We start from the raw sequence: 9,606 nt of genomic DNA on the forward strand, positions 1-9,606 counted from the left end.
TTTTAATTAAAAAATTTTTTTTTTTAATTTTTTGTATTTTTCTGAAGTTGGAAACGGGGAGGCAGTCAGACAGACTCCCGCCTGCTCCCGATCGGGATCCACCCGGCATGCCCACCAGGGGGCGATGCTCTGACCATCTGGGGCGTCGCTCTGTTGCAACCAGAGCCATTCTAGCACCTGAGGCAGAGGCCACAGAGCCATCCTCAGTGCCCGGGCCATCTTTGCTCCAATGGAGCCTTGGCTGCGGGAGGGGAAGGAAGAGACAGAGAGGAGGGAGAGGGGGAGGGGTGGAGAAGCAGATGGGCACTTCTCCTGTGTGCCCTGGCTGGGAATCGAACCCGGGACTCCCGCACACCAGGCCGACGCTCTACCACTGAGCCAACCGGCCAGGGCTTATGCCTGTGTTTTCCTTCGACTTAAGTTGCTTCTTCTCTTTCCCCTCTTACCAATCTAGCTTTTCCAAACCTGGCCTCAGGTGCCTCTTTTTTTTTTTAATTGGTTTGAGAGAGAGAGAGAGAGATGTGGATTTGTCATTCCACTTACTTCTGTGTTCATAGGTTGATTCCTGTATGTGCCCTGAAGGGGGATCAAACGCCCAACCTGCATATTGGGACATTGCACCAACTAACTGTGCTACCTGGCCAGGGCCTACTCATATGTCTTGACATTAACCCGAATCCAGGCTGGATTGCAGAATAATTGTTTAAATGAAATGTTAGCTAACCTTTACCAATCATACACTTGAAGCTATACTATTTTATCACTTTGGAAATAAGCATTAAAAACTTTATGACCGGCCTTGGCCCGGTTGGCTCAGTGGTAGAGCGTCGGCCTGGCATGCAGGAGTCCCAGGTTCGTACCCCCGCTAGGGCACACAGGAGAAGCGCCCATCTGCTTCTCCACCCCTCCCCCTCTCCTTCTTCTCTGTCTCTCTCTTCCCCTCCCGCAGCCAAGGCTCCATTGGAGCAAAGTTGGTCCAGGCATTGAGGATGGCTCTGTGGCCTCTGCCTCAGGTGCTAGAATGGCTCTGGTTGCAACAGAGCAACGCCCCAGATGGGCAGAGCATCGCCCCCTGGTGGGCATGCCGGGTGGGTCCCGGTCGGGCGCATGCAGGAGTCTGTCTGGCTGCCTGCTCGTTTCCAACTTCGGAAAAATAAAAAGAAAATTAAAAAAAAAAAAAAAAAAAAAAAACACTTTATAACCAAGGAAATGGAATAAGTGTGAGATTCTAGTTCATAGCCATTTAGTTTTATTATTAAGAAGCCAGGGAAGTATTTATAACACCCCTTCCTTTTTTTTTTTCTTTTTCTTTTTTTGATGCGCTGTCTTAACCATCCAGATGTAGGAGTTTGATATCATTTGGGTGTTCTAAGTCTGCAGATATGTCTACTTTGGAAGCTGTCAATACAAGATTTCTCTTTAAGAAAACAAATCTGGTCTTCAGACTCTTTAAGCCTGGAAAAAAGTGTTCAGATGGAATTTTTTTTCTTGAACTAAGTTCAACTAAGTTTAATCATTTAAAGGAAAACATGCTTTACTTCTGCCTAAGTGGAGCCTCGTCATGTGACTCAATAATACAGCTCCCTGTGCTCACCTCCCAGAGCAATGGATTTTTCTGACCCTTTTGATTCCAAGCCTGTTTTCCCCAGACTTGTCTAGCTTACTCCACTCTCTTCAGGGAGGGGTGCCAAGCCTGTGTTCTTTCCATCTGAGAGTGCATTTAAAATCAGCTACATTCCGCCTGACCAGGCGGTGGTGCAGTGGATAGAGCATCAGACTGGGATGCGGAAGACCCAGGTTTGAGACCCCGAGGTCGCCAGCTTGAGTGCGGACTCATCTGGTTTGAGCAAAGCTCACCAGCTTGGACCCAAGGTCACTGGCTCGAGCAAGGGGTTACTCGGTCTGCTGAAGGCCCGCGGTCAAGGCACATATGAGAAAGCAATCAATGAACAACTAAGGTATCACAACGAAAAACTAATGATTGATGCTTCTCATCTCTCTCCATTCCCATCTGTCTGTCCCTCTCTTTGACTCTCTGTCTCTGTAAAAAAAATTATAATAATTATAAAATAAAATTTAAAAATCAGCTACATTTGGAGACCTGGCTTGCATCAGATAGGGGAACCCTGGCTTGAGTTTATTAGGAGCTCTCCTATGCAAACAACCCAAGCTTTCCCATGGGACTAAGAATCTCTTTGTCCCAAAGGGATGGCAGTGTCCCCAGAAATATTGGGACATTGAAAATGGGGTCCAATCCCTCTCAGGAAGCACCCAGTGGCCACACCTCTCCGCCTACAGGATTTCTTTTTTTTTTTTTTTTTCATTTTTCTGAAGCTGGAAACAGGGAGAGACAGTCAGACAGACTCCCGCATGTGCCCGACCGGGATCCACCCGGCACGCCCTCCAGGGGCGATGCTCTGCCCACCAGGGGGCGATGCTCTGCCCATCCTGGGCGTCACCATGTTGCGACCAGAGACACTCTAGCGCCTGAGGCAGAGGCCACAGAGCCATCCCCAGCACCCGGGCCATCTTTGCTCCAATGGAGCCTTGGCTGCAGGAGGGAAAGAGAGAGACAGAGAGGAAAGCACGGCGGAGGGGTGGAGAAGCAAATGGGCACTTCTCCTGTGTGCCCTGGCCGGGAATCGAACCCGGGTCCTCCGCACGCTAGGCCGACGCTCTACCGCTGAGCCAACCGGCCAGGGCCTTTTTTTTTTTTTTACAGAGACAGAGAGTGAGTCAGAGAGAAGGATAGACAGGGACAGACAGACAGGAACGGAGAGATGAGAAGCATCAATCATTAGTTTTTCATTGCGCGTTACAACACCTTAGTTGTTCATTGATTGCTTTCTCATATGTGCCTTGACTGCAGGCCTTCAGCAGACCGAGTAACCCCTTGCTGGAGCCAGCAACCTTGGAATTAAGCTGGTGGAATTTTGTTCAAACCAGATGAGCCCGTGCTCAAGCTGGCGACCTCGGGGTCTCAAACCTGGGTCCTCTGCATCCCAGTCTGATGCTCTATCCACTGCACCACCGCCTGGTCAGGCTACAGGACTTCTTTATGCAGTGACTGTAGTGGTGGCTGGGGAGGGGGGTTGAAGAGGAGGCTCTACTTGGGAGCTGTCTTCCTAATTCCTTGCAATGAACAGATTGAACTTTGGGAGAGAACTGCAGTTGTTGGTACTCAGAGCAGGGACTGTGTCCTGAGTGATGTTTCCTTGGCAACAGGACTAGCCTGGCATCTGGAGCTGAAGTAGTCTTCCTTACCACAGCTCTAGGGCCACCCCCATTACAGCAGCCACAAGTCCTGCCCCCACAAATGCCCACTCAAGTGCCCTTTTTCAGGGACCCTCCAGATCTCCGCTCCCTGCTCAGAGCCTGTATTATGTCCATCATTCCTAACACATCACTTGGTCATACATAGGAGAGCTCTATTGTGTAGGTGCTGGTTATTATGAATATGCAGAAAGATAGCATTTATATTCAGATGAGAGAGGAGATAGCATCTGAGACACAGGCAAGCCTTGCTTCTATTTTTAATGCTTAATCAGTAATGTGAGAAAGCTACAGTGCTACTGATCATTGCTAATATGTTTGGACAGCGATAGCTCATATAACTTCTGTTGTCTTTGGGCAAAAGGTCCAAACTTCTGCATTTGGTTTCATGGTTCCTTGCAAGAGTCAATACGTATTCATTAAGGATGATTAGTGAGTTACAGACCCCTTATATTTACTCAGAAATAGGATTAAGTCCTCAGCGTTGGCACGCATGCATCATGATTGATTTGGCCCCTTCCATAACATTGTACCTGTTGGTTCTGTTTTGCTGGATAACCCTGCCTAATACCGTAGGCCACATAAAACCTATGAGTAAAGGTGTGACAAGGTACCAAGAAAATGTAACATTGTTAGCATAAGCAACACTATTTTGTGCCTTCTGAAACCAGCATTTTAAATTTTTTATAAGTGCAAGCTGAGCTAAACTACAAGTTGTGCTATCAGCAATACACGTCAGGAACTTGTACAGCAGAGACTTCCTGATAAGCTAACCACTACCAGTTCTGCTTTTATAACTGCTGCTGGCACCTGCTAAACTTCCTTATCTAGACTTTGTGGGATTTGCCTTTATAAACCCTCAACCTCAAGAATTCAGGGCTGCATGCTTTCGGTCTGTACTAACCCCCGTGTAGCCGCTGGCTTAATAAACTCTTCTTAAAATTCTTCTGTAACTTTAGTGTCTCTCTGGAACTTGCTGGTCACTTTACAACAATGGGAGCAGACTTATTTTCCTACATTTCTTCATAAAGTTAATACTTCTGTTTGGGATAGTCTTGGGCTTCCTCTGCCACACTGCCAGCCGAGGTTCTGCAGAGTTCTGTGATCTCCCAACTCTAAAGTAAACCAACACATCCAGCAGACTCTCTTCTGCCACAAGAGACCTAGAAGACAGTAACTAAGTGGGTAAGCAATGGGTTGTGAGAGCAGGAGGTGAGCTCTGCTGAGGCAGGAGGCAAGTCGTCCTTCGGGGTCTGAACCTGCCATCCAGACACGAGAATCTGGCCTCCTGGCTCTGAGACTTGTGCTTTTTTTCACTCACAAATTGATCTCGATGTTAAAATTACAAATAATCACAATACCATAATAACCTTACTACTTGACGGCTTCCATTTTCTATGTGCATGGTATGTTTATTTATTTTATTTCATTTTATTTTTCCATTGATTTGAGAGAGAAAGGAAGGGAGAGAGGGGGAAAGGAGAGAGAAAGAAACCCCAACTTTTTCCACTTAGTTGCTCCATGTAGTTGTGCACTCATTGGTTGCTTTTCTCGTGCCCTGACTGGGATCGAACCCATGACCTCAGCGTGTTGAAATGACACTCTTATCCACTGGACCACCCAGCCAAGGCCTATGCATGGTGTATTTAAAAGAATGGGCATTTAGACCTGAAAATGGACTGTTTAGTTCAAGGGTCCGCAGCCTACAGTCAACAAGCCAAATCCAGCTTCCACTAGTTTTTGTAAATAAAGCTTTATTGGAACCCAGCCATGCCCCATTTGTGTGTCTCTGGCTGATTGTGTTATTAAATGCAAGGGGTTCACCACTTGAGGTATTCTTCAAAAACAAGACATGGGGCCCTGGCTGGTTGGCTCAGTGGTAGAGCGTCGGCCTGGCGTGCAGAAGTCCCGGGTTCGATTACCAGCCAGGGCACACAGGAGAGGCGCCCATCTGCCTCTCCACCCCTCCCCCTCTCCTTCCTTTCTGTCTCTCTCTTCCCCTCCCGCAGCGAGGCTCTATTGGAGCAAAGATGGCCCAGGCGCTGGGGATGGCTCCTTGGCCTCTGCCCCAGGTGCTAGAGTGGCTCTGGTTGCTACAGAGCGACACCCCAGAGGGGCAGAGCATCGCCCCCTGGTGGGCAGAGCGTTGCCCCATGGTGGGCGTGCCGGGTGGATCCCGGTAGGGCGCATGTGGGAGTCTGTCTGACTGTCTCTCCCCATTTCCAGCTTCAGAAAAATACAAAAAAAAAAAAACAAAAAAAAAAAACAAGACATGGTTGTTGCCAGGTAGTCTTATTTACTTGTAGCAAGGAAAGGAGATGGGGTTCACTCCAAAGCTCTGCCTCTGGGAAGGGAGGCTTAGCCATTGCTTATGTACACTATTTGGTTAATTGCATGATTTCTTCTTTGCAGTTGGCTACTTTCACCCCATTGAGTTCCTGTCTGCTCATCCTGTTAATAGCTGCAGCTGCAAAATACTATGCTACAGTTTAACATTTAGCGAGAAATAGCATTTAAAACTGCCCAAACTGGCCCTGCCTGGTTGGCTCAGTGGCAGAGCATCGGCCTGGCGTGCAGGAGTCCCGGGTTCGATTCCCGGCCAGGGCACACAGCACACAGCAGAGGCGCCCATCTGCTTCTCTACCCCTCCCCCTCTCCTTCCTCTCTCTTCCCCTCCTGCAGCCAAGGCTCCATTGGAGCAAAGTTGGCCTAGGCACTGAGGATGGCTCTGTGGCTTCTGCCTCAGTCACTAGAATGGCTCTGGTCACAACAGAGTGATGCCCCGGAAGGGCAGAGCATCGCCCCCTGGTGGGCTTGCCAGGTGGATCCCGGTCGGGCGCATGCGGGAGACTGCCTCCCTGTTTCCAACTTAAGGAAAAAAACAAAAACAAAAAAACTTATTTATTGACTTTATGGGGGGAGGGTGAGACGTATCAAATCAGAGTGGCTTCACACTTTAGTTGTTCATTGCTTACTTGTTGCTTATCCTGTGTGCCTTGACCAGGCAATCTCAGGGTTTTAAACTAGCGACCTCACTGTTCCAGGTTGACACTCTATCTGCTGGGCCACCACAGGTCAGGCTAAAGTTGTTCTTGTGTATGAACCAGAAACTAGATCTGAAAGTCATCTTTATTTTTCTACTTCTTCCACAGTTTCTTTTTTTTTCTTATGAATAAGATGTTAAAAGCATTTCCTCTCCCACGTGTTTTCTCTTATTCAGACACCAGTAAAAGGGAAAAAGCTTTCCGATGTCCAGTTTTACAAGGATCAACATTAGGAATACATTAAAAGTTATTTTAATCTTCTCAAGAATACTTATCCAGGCCTGACCTGTGGTGGCGCAGTGGATAAAGTGTCAACCTGGAAACGCTGAGGTTGCCGGTTCAAAACTCTGGGCTTGCCTGGTCAAGGCACATATGGGAGTTGATGCTTCTTGCTCCTCCCCCTTCTCTCTCTCTTTCTCTCTCTCTCTCTCTCCCCTCTCTATAATGAATAAATAAAATCTTAAAAAAAAAAAAAGAATACTTATCCAAATGTGTCTTCATTACTTAAACTGAAAGCAAACTTACACCAAAATGAAATCATCAGAAAAGAAACCCAATCTGGGCCCTGGCCAGTTGGCTCAGTGGTAGACCGTCGGCCAGGGCACACAGGAGAAGCGCCCATCTGCTTCTCCACCCTCCCCCTCTCCTTCCTCTCTGTGTCTCTCTTCCCCTCCCGCAGCTGAGGCTCCACTGGAGCAAAGATGGCCCGGGCACTGGGGATGGCTCCTCGGCCTCTGCCCCAGGCACTAGAGTGGCTCTGGTCGCAACAGAGCAACGCCCCGGAGGGGCAGAGCATTGCCCCCTGGTGGGCATAGCATTGCCCCCTGGTGGGCATGCCGGGTGGATCCCAGTAGGGCGCATGCGGGAGTCTGTCTGACTGTCTCTCCCCGTTTCCGGCTTCAGAAAAATACAAAAAAAAAAAAAAGAAAAAAAAGAAAAAAAAGAAACCCAATCTGTTTGAACAAGTATATAACCCACATATGGTCTATGTGATTCAATTCTACAAACAAGACAGCTGTGTTAAATAAATAGAGAGCCTGACCAGGTGGTAGTGCAGTATATAGAGTGTCAGCCTGGGACTCAGAGGACCCAGGTTTGAAACCCTGAGGTCCCCGGCTTGAGCACGGGCTCACCAGCTTGAGCACAGGGTTGCTGGCTTGAGCAAGAGGCCACTCACTCTGCTGGAGCCCCCCTGGTCAAGGCACATAGGAGAAAGCAATCAATGAACAACTAAGGTGCCACAATGAAGAATTGATGCTTCTCCTCTCTCTCTCTTCCTATCTGTCCTTCTCTCTGTCTTTGTCTCTTTCACTAAAATTAAACAAATATATAAAATAAACCAAGAGAAAGAAAAAGAGAAATGTGAAATAACAATCCCAAAATACAGAGAAAGAGAAATTAACATGAATTAAGAACTCTGGGAAAGGTCAATAAAGGTCACAGAAAGAACCCAGAGCAGGAGTCTCCAAAGGCAGAGACAGAGGTGCTGAGACAAGGAGGGCAGGGGACAGTCAGTGGGCGCTCAGTGTGCTGCAGGGTGAGGGCAGAGCAGTGCCCTCAGGGTCCTCAGCTTACTGCAGCTGTGGGGAAAATAGCAATTTGGTTTTTTGAGGAAAGAATTCTGCAGTTGAAATGAAATAAAATCCTAAAGTAGGCCCTGGCTGGTTGGCTCAGTGGTAGAACGTCGGCCTGGTGTGCAGGAGTCCTGGGTTCGATTCCTGACCAGGGCACACAGAAGCACCCATCTGCTTCTCCACCCCTCCCCCTCTCCTTCCTCTCTCTTTCTTCTCCTCCCGCAGCCAAGGCTCCATTGTAGCAAAGTTGGCCCGGGCACTGAGGATGGCTCTATGGCCTCTGCCTCAGGCGCTAGAATGGCTCTGGTAACAACAGAGCAATGCCCCAGATGGGCAGAGCATCACCCCCTGGTGGGCATGCCGGGTGGATCCCGGTTGGGCGCATGCGGGAGCCTCTCTGACTGCCTCCCCGTTTCCAACTTCAGAAAAATACAAAAAAATAAAAAATAAAATCCTAAAGTAAAGAAAGGCTTCTTTGGGCCCTAGTCCATGTCCTGTCCCCAGCGCCAACACCACCATTCTGTCACTTGGATCATTGCCCTCCTGGTCCTATACTGTTGCTGTGCTGACAGCCACGGGAGAGCACCCAGCAAGCACCAGGGCGTGGAGTTGGTGCTGGAAGGAACCCTGGGGTGCACATGCTCACCGTAGGCTCCTGGAGAAGGAAACTTGACTCGTCCAGGTCTAGCCGGACAAGGATTACAGACCCACCATTTATGGAGGGCCACCATGTCCTGGGCACCCTGTGAACTCTGCCTGTTTAACTCTCTGCAGCTTTATAGGGTAAAGCCGTTCCCTCATTTGACAGACAGGGGGCAAAGGCTCAGAGAGCCCAGGACACTTGCCCACAGTCACACAGCTAATCAGTGCTGGAGCCTCGGCTGGTCTTGCTGCAGAGCCAATGTATCCTGGGCCCTGGCCTTGCCCTCCAGTACCAGTGGGCCACCCTAACCAGTAGATCAGCAGACAGTCACGCAAAGGGCTTTGGGAGCAGTTACAGAGCATGTGTCAGTCTGTATCCTCTGAGGAGTCTTTCCCCTAGACCCGGGTGTTGTAGGCATCTCCCACCCCCTAAACAGATCCCAGTCCATTTTTCAGTTTGCACAACCTGGCACCCACATGCCACCTCCAATGGCCATCTGCAGCAGAGATTTATTTGAATGTGTGTGGCGCTTCGCCATGGTGTCATCATACATCTCTAAGTCTCTCTAGTGCACCACTAAGTCCAAATAAGATCTGAACACCAGCTGCCCAGAAAGCAAACTTTGGTTTCCATGGTAACTGAGTAACATCAGCTCTTCCCGACTTGAGCCTTGAGCAGCGCCAGCAACAGCACTGTGGTTCGGACTCCCAAATGCTGCCTGCTGCTAATCACGACGGTGCCTCAGGCTGCACACTACAGGACTCTGGGTGGGGGCAAGCAGGGGCCAAATGGGGCAGAGGGAGCTCTTCTCACTGGCTGAGGGGCTCTTTGGCCACGGGAGCAAACTGGGGAGTCAGTCCTTTAATCCTGATGGAGTTCAGGAGGGCAGGAACCCTCCCTTAGCCATCTGTGTTCTGTTGGGTAGTCAGGTAGTTCCCAGGGCTAAGGGCTATGGTGCGCTGGTGAAAAGGGAGGTGGCCTGAGTCAGGGAGGGGACTCAGCTTTGGCTGCCCATCTTTTTTTTTTTTTTTACAGAGTGAGTCAGAGAGAGGGATAGACAGGGACGGAGAGA

This window comes from Saccopteryx bilineata, chromosome 6 (genome assembly GCF_036850765.1).
Source record: "Saccopteryx bilineata isolate mSacBil1 chromosome 6, mSacBil1_pri_phased_curated, whole genome shotgun sequence".
Lineage (NCBI taxonomy): Eukaryota > Metazoa > Chordata > Mammalia > Chiroptera > Emballonuridae > Saccopteryx > Saccopteryx bilineata.